The sequence below is a fragment of the Cynocephalus volans genome, chromosome 11, assembly GCF_027409185.1.
Source record: "Cynocephalus volans isolate mCynVol1 chromosome 11, mCynVol1.pri, whole genome shotgun sequence".
In the NCBI taxonomy this organism is placed as follows: Eukaryota; Metazoa; Chordata; class Mammalia; order Dermoptera; family Cynocephalidae; genus Cynocephalus; species Cynocephalus volans.
This window is the reverse complement of record NC_084470.1, coordinates 122,148,951-122,166,229: the sequence shown is the minus strand read 5'-3', so window position 1 is coordinate 122,166,229 and position 17,279 is coordinate 122,148,951.

Sequence of the window (17,279 nt, the reverse complement as noted above, 5' to 3'; positions counted from 1 at the left end):
AGGTGATCTGTCCAATGCTGAGAGGTGTGGTCAGGTCCCCCAGTATTATCACAGAGCAGATGCTTCTTCTGTCATTCTGAAATGGGCTTTGAGGAGAGAGACATCCTCTTCTTTTCTTTATCTCTGCTGGTTACTCTCCTTGTGTCAATGTACTCCAGTGGCTGGCAGACCATCTGTGTGGTGGTTGTGGCAGCCATAGTTATTGCAGTAGCTGTAATGGGCCCCCCACATGGAGGTGATGTTTTTGGCATGCTCTTTGGCGGTAGCAATGTTCCTGGTTGTGGGAAGTGTCTGGTCCTCGGCTCCATGCCTTGGGACCCCTGGCAGGCCCCAAGGCACTGGTGTGGTGTGCCAGGTTGTGGGAGGGGGGTCTGGTCCCCAACTCCATACCTCAAGTCCCTGGGTTGGTCCTGAGGCATTGGTGCAGTGTGCCTGGTTCTGGGAGAAGGGTCCCCGGATGGGCCCTGAGATGCTGGCATGGTTTGTCTGGTTGTGGGAAGGGGGTCTGGTCCCCTTCTCCATGCCTCATGTCCCCTGGTGGGCCCCAAGGTGCTGGTGGTGTGCCTGGGCCAGAACTAATTTTTTGTCCTTTGCTTACTTCTAAAATGGGGGAACTTACTGTGGGAACCAGTACTTGAGCTGTGTGGTTGAGCTAAATTGTTGCTCTGCTGCTGTTTCCCTAGGGAAGGCTTTTTGTGCAGCTCTGGGTTTAATGGTTGACCTTATAGGTACTTCTGGCTCTCCAGAGACCCGATACACCTGGGTTGTGTAGAAACTCTGATCTGGGCCTGAGGTTTTTCATCAAACTGCACCCCATGCTATTCTGAATTCCGAACCAGTCTCCTCTGAGTGGTCCTGCACTGATTGGGGGGGTGAATTGGCTGTCCTTGCTGTATCCCAGTGTTCTCCGGGTGGGCCCCAAACACTTCGCATGGGACGGGTCCTGCACCGGTCCCTTGTGATGACTCACTGGCCTCTGGCTCCCCTTTTACAGCTGTTTGGTTCCTCACTCCTGTGTGGGTCCACGGGAACCCTATTAATGGTCTTGCTGTCCTGGGGGCCACCAAGGCTCTCTTCTCCCCTGCCATCTCCAAGTAACTCCATCTGAAGGGCACAGCTGTGGATTCTGCCGGCTCCTGCTCCATGTGCTCAGCAGCTGGAGCCTTAAAGTTGTGATAGCCGAAAATGCTCAAAGCAGTGTTTTCTTTCTCTCTTCATGGTTTCTCCTGCCTTCATGAACTCTGTAGGTCTTACCTCCTCTTCTCCTGAGCTCCAGTGGCCCCAGCTTGGCTGATGTTACATTTTTATAGTTGTAAATTGATTGATTTGTGGGAGAGAGTGATGCTGAGGACTGTCTATTCTGCCATCTTGACCAAAACTAACCTGTTTGCTAGTATTTTATAGAGAATGTTTGTATCTCTGTCCATCAAGGATATTGGCCTGTCGTTGTCTTTTTTGCTTTTTCTTTGTCTGATTAGGTATCAGGAACATGCTGGCCTTATAGAATGAGTTTTGGAGAATGGACTGTGCTTCGATTTTTTAGAACAGTTTCAGAAGAATCGGCATTCAATCTTCTTTAAAAGTTTGGTAGAATTTGGGCTTCCAGTCAAGATGGTGGAATAGTTGGTCCCCAGCATCACTCTCTCCCACAAATCAACCAACTTACAACTATTGAAAAGCAATGATTGCCAGGCTGGGGCTGCTAGGACTCAGGGGAAGAGGAGGAGAGACCTACGGAGTTCATGATGGCAGGAGAAGCCACAGTGAGAGAAAGAAAGGACTGCTCCCACCATTTTGAGCTCTGGCCTCTTCAAGGTTGGAGCTGGTGAGCACATGGAGCAAGAGCTGGCAAAAGACACAGCTGTGCCCTTCCTATGAAGTTGCTTGGAGGCAGCAGGGGAGAGGGCAGCCCCCAGGTGGCCCCCAGGCCAGAAAGACCACTAATAGGGTTCCCATGGACCCACACAGGAGCAAGGAGCCACAGACAACTGAAAAAAGGAGCCATACAGAGACTAGTGAGTCATCACAAGGACTGGTGCATGGCCCATCTTGTGGGAATTGTTTGGAGTATGGGTGGTGAGAGAGACAAGCCCACCAGAGGAACATTGGGGCACAGCATGGACAGCTGATCTGCACAGGACCACTCAGTGGAGACTGGTCAGGAATATAGAAATGCAGGGGGTGCAGTTTGCTGAAAAGACTCAGGCCCAGACCAGAGTTCCCACACAACCCAGGTGTACCAGAACTTACAAGACCTGGAAGTCCATACAAAGTTAACAATTAAAACCTGAGTTGCACAAAAAGCCTCCCCCAGGGGATCATCAGCAAGGCAGCAATTTAGCTCAACTACAGGGCTCACGTGTCAGTCCCCACAGGAAGTTCCTCCATTTTAGAAGAAAAAGACAACAAATTAGATCCAGTGCAGAGTTTAAGAGGTAGGAACAGTGAATAATCCAGTAAAGAACTGAAAGAAAAAACAAAATACCCACAGATCAGACAAAGTTTGATATTAATTAGTAAAGGTCTAACACCACCAAAGAACACCTGTAAAACCTAGAAGGACTAGAAGCCCCCTGGGCTCCCAAGCCAGGGAGGGGGCAGGGCCATGGGCCTCAGCCATGCCCCCCCAACAACTACACGAGCCCAGTGATGACCACCAGGCCACTGCTGGAAGTGCCTTGGGCTCCTGAGCTGGGGTGGTGGGGGGCTGAGAGCCTTAGCCACACCTCCCTGACATCTACACCAAGCCCAGTAATGACCGCTGAGCTGCCACCAGAAACACCCTGGGCTCCTGAGCCAGGGTGGTAGGGGGCCAAGAGCCTCAGCCATGCCCCCCCATCATCTGCACCAGCCCAGTGACAACCACTAAGCCACCACTGGAAACATCCTGGGCGCCAGACCCAGGGTGGAGGGAGAGCTGAGGACTTCAGCCACATTCCCCTGACATCTGCATCCAGCCCAGCAATGACTGAGTCCCTGCTGGAAGTCCCCGGGTCTCCCCACCTGTAATGAGGGGGTGCCTTGAGCCTTGACCATGAGCCCCTCCTTCCTCCTCTTCCCACCCTAATTCCCTCCCCCTTCCCCTCCCCTGTCCCCCAACTGCTCCACAGCAACATCTTAGAATGTAAAAATATATATATTAATAAGTAAATATATTTAAAAAAAAAACCCTCATAGCTACACATTAAAAACAACTTGGAAGCAGGAAAAAAAAAAAAAAAAGTTTGGTAGAATTCAGCAGTGAAGCCACCAGGACCTGGAATTTTCTTTGTTTGGACACTGCTGATTATTGATTCAATCTCTTTGCTCATTATTCGTCTGTTCAGGTTTTCTATTTCTTCCTGGCTTAATCTTGGTAGTTTGTATGCATCCAGAAATTTATTCATTTCCTCCAGATTTTCAAATTTTTAGGGGTATATTTGTTCATAATAGTCTCTAATGATTCTTTGTATTTCTGTGGTACTAGTTGTAATGCCTCCTTTTTCATTTCTGATTTTTATTTGGGTTTTCTCTCTTGTTTTCTTAGTCTAGCCAGTGGTTTGTCAATTGTTTATCTTCCCAAAATACCAATTTTTTGTTTCATCAATCTTTTCTGTCATTTTTCCTTTGGACTCTATTTCATTTAGTTCTGCTCTAATCTTTATTCTCTCCTTCTACTAATTTTTTGATTGAATTATTCTTTTTCTAGTTCTTTGAGGTGTAACATTACATCGCTTATTTGAAGGGTTTCTATTCTCTTCATGTAAGCACTTATTGCAATAAATGTCCCTCTTGGTACTGCTTTTGCAGTATCCCATACATTTTGGTATGTGTACTTTTATTTTCATTTGTTTCAAGAATATTTTTTATTTCCTGCGTAATTTCATCTTTGACCCTTTGGTCATTCAGGAGCATGTTTAATTTCTATGTGTTTGTATAATTTCCATATTTTTGCTTGTTACTGATTTTTAGTTTTATTCCATTGTGGTCCACAAAAGATACTTTATACAATTTCAATTTTTTGAAATCAGCCAAAACTTGACTTTGGCCTAATAAATGGTGTATCCTGGAGAATGTTTCGTATTCTGATGAGAAGAATGTATATTGGGTAGTTGTTGGATGAAATGTCCTGTAGATGACTGTGAAGTCCAATTGATCTACAATATAGTTTAAATCCAATGTTTCTCTGTTGACTTTTTGTCTAGAAGATGTATCCTATGCTGATGGAAGGGTGTTGAAGTCCCTACTATTGTTTTAGGGAGGTCTATCTCTCCCTTTAGATCCAACAATATTTGTTTTATATATGTGGGTGCTCTGATGTTGATTGTGTGTGTATTACAACTGTTATATCCTCTTGCTGAATTAATCCCTTTATCATTGTATAATGAGATTCTTTTTCCTCTTTTTATAGTTTTTGGCTTAAGTTTATTCTATCTGTTATAAGAATAGCTGCTCCTACGCATTTTTGGTTTCCATTTGCATGGTATATCTTTTTCCATCACTTAACTATTAGTCTGTGTGTTTTTATAGGTGAAGTAAGTTTCTTGCAGGCAGCATATTTTCAGCTCTAGTTTTCTAATCCATTCAGCCTGTCTATATCTTTTAATGGGGAATTCAACCCATTTACATTCAGGATTGTTACTGAAAGGTATTGCATTATTACTGATATTTTATTGATATTTTAAATGATTGTTTTGTGTATCTTTTATTCTTTCCTCTTCCTTATTTTTTTTGTAGTGATAAGATGCTGTTTTGTTCTTTTTCTCATTTGCATATCTGCTATAATAGTTGGTTTTATTGTTTCTCAGGTATTCATGATGATATCATTCTTTTGATATCAGATGTCGGACTCCCTTGAAGATATCTTCTAGGGCCTGTCTTCTGGTAGTGAATTTCCATAGTTTTGTTTGTCTGGGAAAGACACTATTTCTCCTTTATTTCAGAACGATAGCTTTGTTGCATATGGTATTCTTGGCTGGGAGTTTTTTCTATTGGTACTTTGAATATATCATCCAAATCTCTCCTGGCCTGCAAGGTTTCTGTTGAGAAGTCTGCTGTTAATCTGATGGGTATTCCCTTATAGGTGACTTGATGCTTTTCTCCTGCTGTTTTTAGAATTTTTTCTTTGTCTTTGACTTTGAGAATTTTACTGTAATGTGCCTCAAGGAGAATTTTTTCAGGTTGAACCCAGTAGGAGATCTTTGAATTTCTTGGATCTGGGAGACCATATCCCTTCCAATACTTGGGAAATTTTCAGCTATTATTTTGTTGAATAGCTTTTTGAAGTCTTTTCCTTTCTCTTCCCCTTCTGGAACACTAATAATTCAGATGTTCATGTGTTTAAGGTTGTTCCATAGATCTTGTAGGCTTTCATTTTAAAGATCTTTTTTCTTTTCTTTTCTTTTCTTTTTTTTTTTTTTTATCTACCTTGGTTATGTCAAAAAGCCTGTTTTTGAGTTTGGAAATTCTTTCTTCTGCTTGTTCTAGACTGTCACTTAAGAACTTGGTTGTATTTTATATTTTACTGAATGAATTATTCAGTTCCAGGAGTTCTTCTTGTTTCTTTTTTAAGACATCTGTCTCTTTGTTGAATTCCTCCTTTGGATTTTGGATTATTTCTCATTTTGTTGTGTTGTCTATTTGAATTTTCTTGCATCTCATTGAATTTCCTTAAGATTATTGCTTGGAATTATTTTTCAGGGATTTCATAGGTTTTCTTTTCTTCAGGGTCTGATACTAGAGGATTATTGAATTCCTTTTGTGGTGTCATTTTTTTTTTTTCATATTTCTATTATCACTACATTGATGTCTAAGCATCTGGTGGAGCATTTGCTTCTTATAACACTGAGAATTAGCTTCTGAGGGGAGAAATTCCTGCCAGCATATGTGCTCTATAGTGGCAGTTGGGTAGTGTGTTTTAGGTTTGGTTCCAGGTAGAAGCAGTCATGTACTCTCTGTGTGATTACTCCAAATGTACCCAATGTTGAAGTTATCTGTGAGTGTCTATGTGGCCTAGATGCTGGGGCACTCAGAAGTTCTTTGTTGAAGTGAGTGACACAGGGCTCAGATCCTGGGGTTGTGGGTGAGGTCTTGGGCTCTTGGGAGAAGCATTGGTGTGCCCTGCAATCCTCAGATGAAGTTGGTGACTGTGGGCAGGCTTGTTGGCACCTTGGACAGGGTTTCTTGTAGATGCACTGGGGTGCTCTGCAGCTCCTCAGCTAAAATGGGTGACCCTAGTGGGATTTCTGGGGGTCAAGATTAGAGACCCTTGGACTTTGATGGAGACAATGAGATGCTCAACAGCTCCTCAGGTAGAGTGGGTGACTCAGTGGAGTTACTGAAGCTTTGGGCTAGGCCCTGTACACCCAAAAGAGTTGTTGCAGTTCTCTGCAGCTCTTCAGTTGAAGTGGGCAACACTGGGTGAGGGTGCTGCTGCCATAGGTAGTACCCTATGCCCCAGGAGAGATGCTGAGGTGCTGTACAATTTCGCTGTTGACATGGGCTGCTCTGGGTGAGGTTGCTGGGCTTACGGGTGGGCCTCTGCACCCTTAAAGGTGACACTGGGTTGCTCTGCAGCATCATTGTTGGAGTGGGTCACTCTGTGTGAGGTGGTAGCAGTTTTAGTCAGGACCCTTTGCCCCCAAGTATAATGCTGGGCCACTTTGAAGCTCCTCAGATGGAGTGAGCCACTCTGGGTGAATTTGCTGAAGTTGTGGGTAGGACCATGAACCCCCAAGAGAAATGCCAGGGTTCTCTGCAGCTGCTCAGCTGAAGTGGGCCACTCTGGGCCAGACCACTGTGGTTGTGGGCACACCCCTGTGATCCTAAGAGAGGCACTGGGTCATTATGAAACACCTTAACTGGGGTGGGCTGCTCCACATGAGGTCACTTGGGCTCTTGATGGACCAGCGTGCCCCCAAGAGAGAGGCAACTTCCCTCTGCAGTCCCCCTGCTGGGGCGGGCAGCCCTAGGCAGGCTCACTGGTGCTATAAGTGGAGGTCTGTACCCCGAGAGAGGCATGCAGGTGGTGTGCATGGGTCTTTGCTGGTCTGCTTGGGTCACCAAGTGACTGATCTATGTGGCTGTGAGAATTGCAAGTGTGCTTCACTGAAGAGGGCGGGGCCACAAGCAGTGGCTGAAGGTCCCGGTCAGTTGGCTTCGTGGCTCTGGAAAATGTGCACATGATCCCCTCTGTCCTGAGGGTGGGCTCCTTGCTGGACTGGAACTCCTGTTCCCAGGTCTCAGGATGCATCATGGACTCGGGTTCAAGCAACCTGGCATGATGATGAGGCCTCAGGGCTGTGCAAGTGCCAGGGGTCTCAGAGCAAAATGCACTCGGGTGTTGGCTCTGATCCCCAACTGGGCAATTCACAGAATAAATAAAAATGACCCATAAACATAAAAAAATGCTCAGCTATCACCAATAATGAGGGATGTCAAATAACAAATATCACCTATAAAAAATATATTTTTTTGCCTTCCAAATGGGCAAACAACAACAACAACATACTGGTGAGATTGTGAGGCGTTGGACAACCATAATCTGATGTGATTATAAATTAATATATCTTTTTCCACGCAATTTGGAGGTATAAGTCAAAATCTGAAGTGCATATGCTCTTGGACCCATTAATTTCACATCTAGGAATATTTCCCAAGGAAATATTTTTACATGAGTAAAAAATATATTAATTGTAACATTGTTTATAACAGCAAAACACTGAAGACAACTGAGTGCCATTCTATAAGGAGTGGTTAAATAAATTTTTTACACTCATACTATGTTGATGCCAGAAGTTAAAAAAAGTATGAGGTTAGGGGAACCTCTGCAAGACATACACACATTAATGAATGAAAAAAGCAAATGTCAGAAGAACACATAGGAAGTGATCTTTTTTAATTGCACAGATACAGCATATACGTAAATGCTAGAAAGATGTCTGGATCTCTGGAAGTGTACTCATCAGACTTCTGGGGCAGGGGAGAGAAAAGGGGGAGAAAAAGGGGTATTCCCTTTTTACTCTCTATACAACATATATATTTAGAATGTACTGTATGGAAATAGCTTACAATGAGAATGTTATTTACTGTAAATGAAATTTTTTAAAGATTATGAGGGTAGCCCACATCAAGAATGGAAGGACAGGGTGTCTATCATATAGAGAGTCTAAAAAGCATTGAAACCGATTTTGCTGAACTGAAGCCTGTCTTAGTCCTGGCTTTGCTCTCCAGAACCATCTCCTGTGCTGCAGATCTACTAGAGTAGACTTCTCAAGATTTTATGTGCATACTAATCACCTGGGGGTCTGGTTAAAGAGAAAATTATGATTTCCTAGGTCTGGTGTAGAACTAGGATTCTGCATTTCTAACAAGTTAATGGACCACACCTTGAGTAGTAAGGCACTAGATGATCTCTAGACCCCCCCACGGAACCCAAGGAGACTACCCACTCAACACTGTGTTGTCACCTCCCAACTTCTTACCTTTTACTCAGTCCCCTTTTTCATAGTTCTCTCCTGTACTTTTCCATCATTACCCTAGTTTCATCAGGAGAGGGGATGGGAGATTAAGGGACTCAGAATTACTGTGTGTTGCAGCCTAAATTCCTTAGACCCAGTCCTCCATCTCAGCATACCTGTCTTCTTACTTTTCACCCACCTCCCCTTCTACCCTCGCCTGAGCTGGATGACCTACCTCCCGCGGACACTCACTTTTTTCCATGGGAGGGGCTCCAATCAACACACGGGAGTTCACATTTCTCAGCGATTCTGAGTTTCTCTGCATATCTTTGAAGGTTTTCAGGTGGTTTGTTCTACCAGGGTTGATCTGCATCCGAGCTCTCTGCCAAGCTACCATCTCCTTTTCCTCCTGAGAAGAGTCAGCGTTAGCTCTATGATTCATCCTCTGGGAATAATGGCTGGGTGGATCCCCCTTCATATAACATAACAAAATAATCTCCAGGATACAGGGCAGGTGGCTCAGGCTCAGTTCAAGTTTTTTCCTTGTCTTCTGGGAAAGTCCTATTCTAGGGGTTCCCGTATAGGTGTGGATCCTGGGGTGAAGAAAGTTGGGATTTCTCTAGCTCTCTTGGGTTATATGTAGGGAATGAGATGGTGCCAGTCTATGCCTTTCTTCACCTATAATTACAGTCTGGTATGGTTCACCTAATGTCCTGAAGGGCATAGCATGAGTTAGGTGTGAGAGATGCAGAAGGCCGGGTAATACCACCCCATGTGCCAATCTACAGTCTCTCCCATTGGCGGCATTTCACACTTTCGCATTCATTCATCACCCTCCCTTCTCTTTTATCTTTTCTGGATTCTGGTGGAATTTTCTCTACTCCTTAAAAGTTTACTTGACTTAGAGAAATGACTTAACTGCTTTGAGATTCAGGATCCTATTGCATAAAATAGGGGTAAATGTATAACTTTGAAAACCAAGGGAGATTTTTTAAAATGGGAAATTTATAAAACAAAGAGAAAAATTCAATTGCCGTAAGAAAAGGACTAACTCTGCTGAAGCATTAAATGAAGGTTACTACTTCCCAGCCCTGAATTCTCTCTTTCAGAGTGCCACCATCCTGTATTATTTGCATCACATTTAAATAATATGTTGATTCTTCAAGCTTTCTTGTCTCTCTTCTACTTCGAATGTCTACAATATTCAAGACAATTTCACACAGATACACACTTACCTGTCTTTTTTCTTCTAGTCTGGAGATTTCAACTTTGCCCCACCCAAAATTTTCGGTACTCACCAGAGACAGGAAACTTGTAGTATCAAAAGGGTTTTCATCAATGAAATAGAAGATTAGGAGCAGCACAGCTACTGCAGTAATGATGCATCTCCATAGGGAATCTTCCATGGTATTCGGGTGGGAGTCTGCAGAGCTGTTTCTGACCCTGTGATCCTTGGAAGTACACTCAGGTGTCTGCAAGTTATACACTATTGAGAAACATTTTCATTTGATCATAAATTTTAAAAAAACTTTACTAATTACAAAGAAAAAACTTCTTTATTGTTATAACTTACAATTGAAAGACATTACCATTGAATAATTGTAGTTTCCAAACCAGCAATTCTCAACCTGGGGCTCTTGAATATATATTCCTAAGGATCCTTAACAATTTTTTTTTCTTCCAAAGAGAACTATATACTTCTCACATTTGAGAAACACATGTGTATAGGAATGTAAACAAGGGACTCAGTCTCACAGCCAAGTCTGCCTTCCTCTTACCTGCAAGTCTCCCCACCCAATCCTTCATTTCTCTTCTTCTTGATACCACTGTTTAATGAAATTTCTAGAGTTCTTTCCCACCTTGATTGCCCCTCTGTCCCCTTGACCTGATTTCCATCGAAGGTAAGATGAAGGGCAGAGAGCTCGATTCTGTTGCAGAAGGAGTTCCCAGGTGCATTACGGGGAACAGTTCTTATTCACACATTTAAACCAGACAGCATCCCTTGAGGAGGTAAGGAAGGGATTGTGAGTGAATGAGTCAGGGACTGAGATGAGGTGATCTTTAATGGATATTTGTGGTAGAAGAATCATGGAAGAGCCTATTGAATGCATTACCTTATTGATGCTCTGCAGCCAGGAAGACATTAAGACTTTGCTCTAGTCTGTATATCTTACATTAATAGTGGAATGTTCTAGAATGAGATATCTGAAGCCTTTAATTCTCTCTCTCTTCCAAGCTCCATTTCTTCCAGAATGCCCACTGCTCCCTCTGTCTATCACTAATTTTCAGATGTTGTACAGATTTAGATTTGCTTTATGATGAGCCAGAAGTTCTGTGAGGTGATACTTTTTAGTTAAGTACTAATTGCCCTGTTCTGATCTCTGTACAATCCCCAATGGGATCAAAACACAATTGAAGTCACACCTAAATACTAACTCCAAGAAGAGAAACAGTAGGTTACTCTGTCCTCTCCAAACCTCAAGCGAGTATTTCTTCTTGTTTTGGGGTGTGAGGTCTCCTATATCCCCACAGGTTTTCTGCCTGATTCCAGAGACTGTCCTTGCTGTGTGTTTCTGGGGCATGCTTGTCTGGGGCTTTGGAAGTGACTTCAAGTTCTTCCAGGGATGCCTTTCCCCACATTACCTGAAGTCTAGGCACTTTTTGGTCATGCATTCATCATTCCTGACTTTTTGTCACGTCATTTTCTTTTGTTCTTCTGGATGACTCATTGAACAAAACGTAGACTTACTAAGGCACTTATGAAGGATATAAGGTAGGGTATGAATGGGAGCAAGTCAGAGGTTCAGGAGACAATGCCCCTTTCTAACAGGAGCCTTCCAGTCCCCCAGGGCTCTTGAGGAGGCGGTATGTAAGGAGATTTAAAAGGTTTTTGTTGTTTCTTTTTAAAGATTAAACCACACACATGAAAGTCCTCACCTTGACTGAAGCTGTAGTTCCATCTGAGACTTTTTTTTTCCTGGTGTACAGGAACTCAGATTCACATCCTTGGAGTGTTCAGGGCTTTCCCCAAAGTCAAGAAGAAAATATAATGTTTGAGGGAACTGGGATGGGGCCAGAACGTGCATCCTCTGAGGCAAGATGACGTTGGTTACCCTCTCAGATGACACCTCCTTGACAACCATTGTTGTCTCTGAATGGGGCTATTTAGCAACCCAGCCTCACACCAAACTCCAGCTCCTTGGAGAGGGAGAGGGTGAGGAAGGTCTGGTATTAGCCTCCCAGGATTCTGACCCAGGGATGAGGAATGTAATTGGGCCACATTTTTCTCCAAACGAAAACAGTTTTATTGGTATTTTTCCCAATTATAAATATGATACATGTTCAATGAGAAATTTTCAATCAATTTCAAAAGAAAAAGCAAAAAGGATTCAAATTCCCAATGGTCAGAGGTCACTTCCTGTTGTCATCTGAAGAACATCTTGAATCAAAATGAAAAGGGTGGATTGAAATCTGAGTTTATGGCAACAGAGGTCGAGTCACTAAGAGCTTGAGCAACTGAACTTACCATGTGTGGCAATTTCTCAGAGAGTTCAGAGAAGAGGTACGTCTGTCTCTATAAATTGCCCATTTTCAGTTTCCTTGGGCAACTTCCAATTCCCACTTACCCCGGACATGCTGTCCTTTTCTCCTAAACATCTCCATCACCTTCTTTATCTTGGCATCTTCCGCATCATCCTTAATAATTAATGCCCTAAGTCTGTCTGTCTATCCCACTCCATCTCCCCTTCTACCATTCCTGGTCTGCTCTGGACATCACATGCAATCAGTTGCTGCATAAGAAAAAATGATGGCAGTATAAGATTATCACCTTTGTCACGCCAGATTATCACTCCAGGACTGCAGTTTTCACTCTTAAAAAGATCTCTCCCCAAACAACTACGTCTGCAATAAGAATCAGCTTTTACTTAAAGTCATTTGCCCAGAATATTAGGATTCTCTCTTCCCTTTTCCGCTTGCTCTTCATCGCTTCTGTTCTTTCCTCATTTCTTCCTTGTCCTCTTCTTGATCCTTGTTATCTGCCTCTTATGCTTCTGCTTCTTCTTCCTGTAACTGAGGTCCAGTTCTTACAAGAATTGATGTAGAGAGTGCTGGGCATAGCCTCAGTCTCAGGAGGCTGCATCTAGTCCTGGTGTGCAAGCCAGACTGGGCAAGATCTGGACGCCAGCCCCTCAGAGAATATCCTCAGGGGCCTCTTCATGCACTTTCCTTTGATGCTGGGTGGGGTCTCGGGTTGGGCCTGGGTCACGGGCAGGGTAGGAGGCAAGGTGGCTGCAGCAGCAGCGGTGGTGTGATGGTTGCCTTCAAGGAACCAGTCCTTCTCTTCCATCTCTCCCGCCTCTGGTGCAGAATTGTGTGCTGTGGTTGTATCTTTAGAGGACATTATCATGGATGAAGAGTTCCATGTAATTAGGAGAAATTACACGGACAAGTATTACGAGGAGTTTGAAGACATGGAAGAGAATAATCACCTGTGCTGCCTATTTTTAACCAATATAGTTGCTTGGTAGAAAAGTGTATAGAGAAACAGCTGCTAGAGGCTTCCTGCATTTAAAATTGTGGCTTTCACAACATCACAACCCAGCATCATTAGTCTTTAGGGAAATGCAGATCAAAACCACAGTGAGACACCACTTCATACCCACTAGGATGGCTGTAATAAGAAAGACGGACAATAACAAGTGTTGGTGAGGAGGTGGAGAAATCGGAATCGTCCTCCGTTGCTGGTGGAATGTAAAGTGTTTTCCACAGCTACTGTGGAAAACGGTGTGGCAGTTCTTAAAAGTCAAGTGGAGTTACTACATGACCTAGCAATTCCACTTCTAAGTATACACCCAAGAGGAATGAAAATACATGTCCACCCAGATATTTGTACATGAATGTTTATAACAGCATTATTCAAAAGAGCCCAAAAGTAGAAACAACCCAAAGTTCATCAATTGATTAAAGATAAACAAAATGTGATATTCCATAAAAAGGAATAAAGTACTGATAAGGGGAGGGAGAGGGGGCCGGGGAGAGATTGGACAAGGGGCATAAAGAATAATTATGATTTGTAACAATATATATGCTAGTAATACTGATTTGATCAACATATCTTGATGTTGAACCCCAAAAATGTGTATAATCAATTTAGATTCAATAAATAAAATAAATTAAAAAAATAAAATAAAGATAAACAAAATATGATATTCTATAAAAAGGAATAAAGTACTGATGCATGCTACAACATGTATGAGCCTTAAAAACATGCTAAGCAAAAGAAACCAGATACTAAAGGCCACATATTGTATGATTCCATTTATATAAAGTGTCCAGAATAACAAATCTATAGGGGCAGAAAATTGGTTAGTGGTTGATAGGGTTTGGGAAAGAGGGAATGGGAAGAGTTTGATAATTGATGCAGAATTTCTTTTTGAGGTGATTAAAATGTTCTGGAACTAGATACTGGTGATGGTCGCACAACTTTGTGAATATGTTGTAGAACACTGAATAGTGCACTTTGAAAGTATGACTTTGATGGCGTGTGAATTATATCTTAATTTTGAAAAGAATTGCATGGATCTGACTCTCTTGGGACCGCTGTTTCTCCTAAAATATCTTCCTGTACTTCTTCCGGAGTAGACACCTGTCCCAGGTGTTTCTGAGTCAGGTTACTGCGGGATGAGTGGATATTGAGCATTCCCCTGGGGAAGCCCTTCCCCCAGCATACATGTTGGTGTGTCAACAACACCGAATCACTTAACATCACACACACTCTCTGTTCCAAGTGCCACAAACAGAATTTACCGGAATCTTGTGGGTGTTCACAGCTCTTTCACTTGATCAAGAGCTTCAGTCCTTCAGCCCCAATGGCCCAGCTGTGTGGTGTTTATGACTATTTGGTAGTGTTTATTTAGGCTTTTATTTAAACCAGCTGCCCCTTTTTAAGTTTTCTGAAGTTCTTATTTTCTGTCCACCATTGTAGGACAATCACAGCTAGTCTTGTCTATGGAAATCAGTGGAAAGAGATGTGCTTTATGATAAAGCTACGTGTGAAAATCAATTCCTAGTCTTAGGTTTGCAGTCCTTTTATCGCTATGTCTTCTGTTGATCCTGAGATAGTCCCACTGTTTCTAAGAGAAACTCCTTTTTAAAATCTTTTTTCCTCCCTTTTCTTTTTGGCAGCTGGCTGGTGCAGGGATCAAACTCTGGACCTTGGTGTTATCAGCACCACACTCTAACCCACTGAGCTAACCAGCTAGCCCAGAAACCTCTTTTTTAAACAGGACTATTTTTGAAAACAAAATTTTTATAGATTAATACTTAGGCTAACCTAGTGGATTTAACTTGGAATTTATCTTGGAATTTCCAGCGATCACCCACTCAAAGGTGTGCTTTTTAGTTGTTAGGGCTCTGAAGGCAAAAATGTTTTCTATATCGGAGTTCCTATTTTGCTGGGCTCCAATGCACATATGCTGTGCACTAGAAGCTAAAACAGGTGTTCTCTTCTTATTGCATGTTAAGTGTGTGCAGGTTTGCTTACAATCTTTTGTGTATAAGGCAGTTTGTTAGTTTTCCGTTGGGGTGGGGACAAGTTTGGTAAAAATGTGCTCACTGTGTGAGCACTGAAATTCCAACTAAATCCTCTTCCTGTCAAAATCTCTTGTACGAAGATCGTGTTCTACCTGTCTAACTCAGCATAAAAGGAGGTGGCAAACAGCTGTAAGGATTAGCTATCTGACTTAAGTTTAGTAAAACATTTTACATAACATTACTGGCCTGAAACTATGTCACAGCTTTGAGGCCAGATCTTTGTCACAGACAATCCCAAAGAACTCAGGTAGTAAGAGGTGGATAAACCCAGGGGTGGGGAGCCACAACAGAAGACCACAGGCAATCATTACTGTCTCAGAGAGTAATAACTCCTTTTGTGGGTGCTTCATGGTCCACCCCTTCTCTCACCCCAGGACAAACAGCATTATGGGAAACGTTCCTCCAGTTGTAACTCGCCAGCCCTGGGGATCTGGAAGAAGGAGTGGAGCGGGGGGGGGGGGGGGGGGGGACTCCCGCAGCTCCCACATGCTCTGTCTGCTCTGCTGGTTAGCTCAGGCACAGGGTTTCTGCACTAACCTCATGTTACTTTTGAAGACCCCAGAGCTCTAAGTTGCCTCAGGTGTAGGGACAGGTTGTTTGTCCCAAAGCAATGCTGGGGGAAGCAAGAAGTCAATTTCAATAGATCCCTGCCTCTCTTTCTGTCCCACAGCTACGCCTGGCTGACTCCTGCCCAGACAAATGCCTGCTATCTGATTCAAAAGAGCTCACACCCACCCTCCAGGGTTTCTTGGTGTTTTCTCTCTTGAGTTCTCCTGGGGCTGATTTTGGGAGAGGGAGGCTGGTATCTTGGAAGGAACTTCTGGCTATAGTTTTCTTGTTTTGCACTGTAGTTATGAGACTACACAAAACCTTTGGGACAGGCCAAGGAGATCTTATGTAAGCAAGACAGACAGTCAACAGGTGTTTCCTTATTTCCACTTCATAGTTGGCATCGTTCTAGGTGATGGGGGAATAACAGTGGATTAACTCAAGGAATTTGCTCTCAAGGAGACAAATAACACAGAAATAAAATAAGAGTAATATGATAGTGTGGCCAGGAGATTGCCTTAGTTAGGGTGAGGGGGAAGCCTTCAGAAATGTGATATTCAAGTTGAAACCCAAATGATGAGATGGAGGTAACCAGGGAAAGAGATTTGCAGAGATATCTGAAAATTCAATAGCCCCGAGGAAGGAATAAGTTTGGTGTATTTACGGGATGGTAACAGATTAGTGTATTTGGAGCTTGGGAGTTATTTGTTCCTCAAAAGCTTTAAGGAAATTGTTCATAAAGTCATCCAGAGCAAGATTCATTTCTGGTAGGTAAGGATTTGATAACTTTTAAAATTTCTTCCTCTGTTACTGTTATATCCAGAAAAATCTATGATTTAATTCAGATATAATGCAGCATTCATATATTGTTTCCACAGTATTCTTTAGTAGCCTTTGAGTGAGATCTTTTCTAAGTAGTAACATATTCAACTTCATTTCTCGGCTCATTAATCTGTTCTGCATCAGTCTTCTCTCATCCATTTTATTACCTTTTCCTCATGGAATCAGCTGTTCAACTAATTTTTTTAATGAGTTTTCTTGATTGGAATTCATTGTCTCATCTTTGTTATTTCTTGGGCTTTTAAATGTGTTTTTATTTTTCCTATTTTTAAAAAAAGGTTTGAAATTTGTATTTTAATAAGTTGATGGTGCATTACTGCCCCATTTCTCAGAAACCCCCCAAATTTAAGGGATCAGGGAAAAATGAAACATGGTACACCAATAGAAGAAAATGTAGAGCATAACTACCTAAGAAAGTCAAGGCTAAGAGCTACTGTCAGACCTTCAGCATACAGCAGCTCTATTCCCAAGATTGTACTAGGCCTATCAAGAAAAGCTGTGAACAGCAACATGGTAGACACAACATAAAAGGGCCGTTCCTGGATTGCCCTTACCCAAGAAAAAGATGGAGGCAAGTTAACACAAGTTTTTTAAAGATATGCTAAAATGAACATCTCTAAGAGAAAATATCCTTTTTAGGACATAAAGGGTTAATAAACGGGATAGAACAGAACGGTATGTACATTGCCTGTGACCTGTGTGGACATTTGCCTGAATTCTCACCTGGGAGTGAATGGGGCAGTGGAGCTAAGGTCATTGGGGGAGGTTTGGTTTTTGTGGTCTATGTGGCAGTGTCTCTGGGGTTGGAGGACGGTAAGGTTGAGAAAGCAGATAAAATAGGATGGACAAAGCACAGAA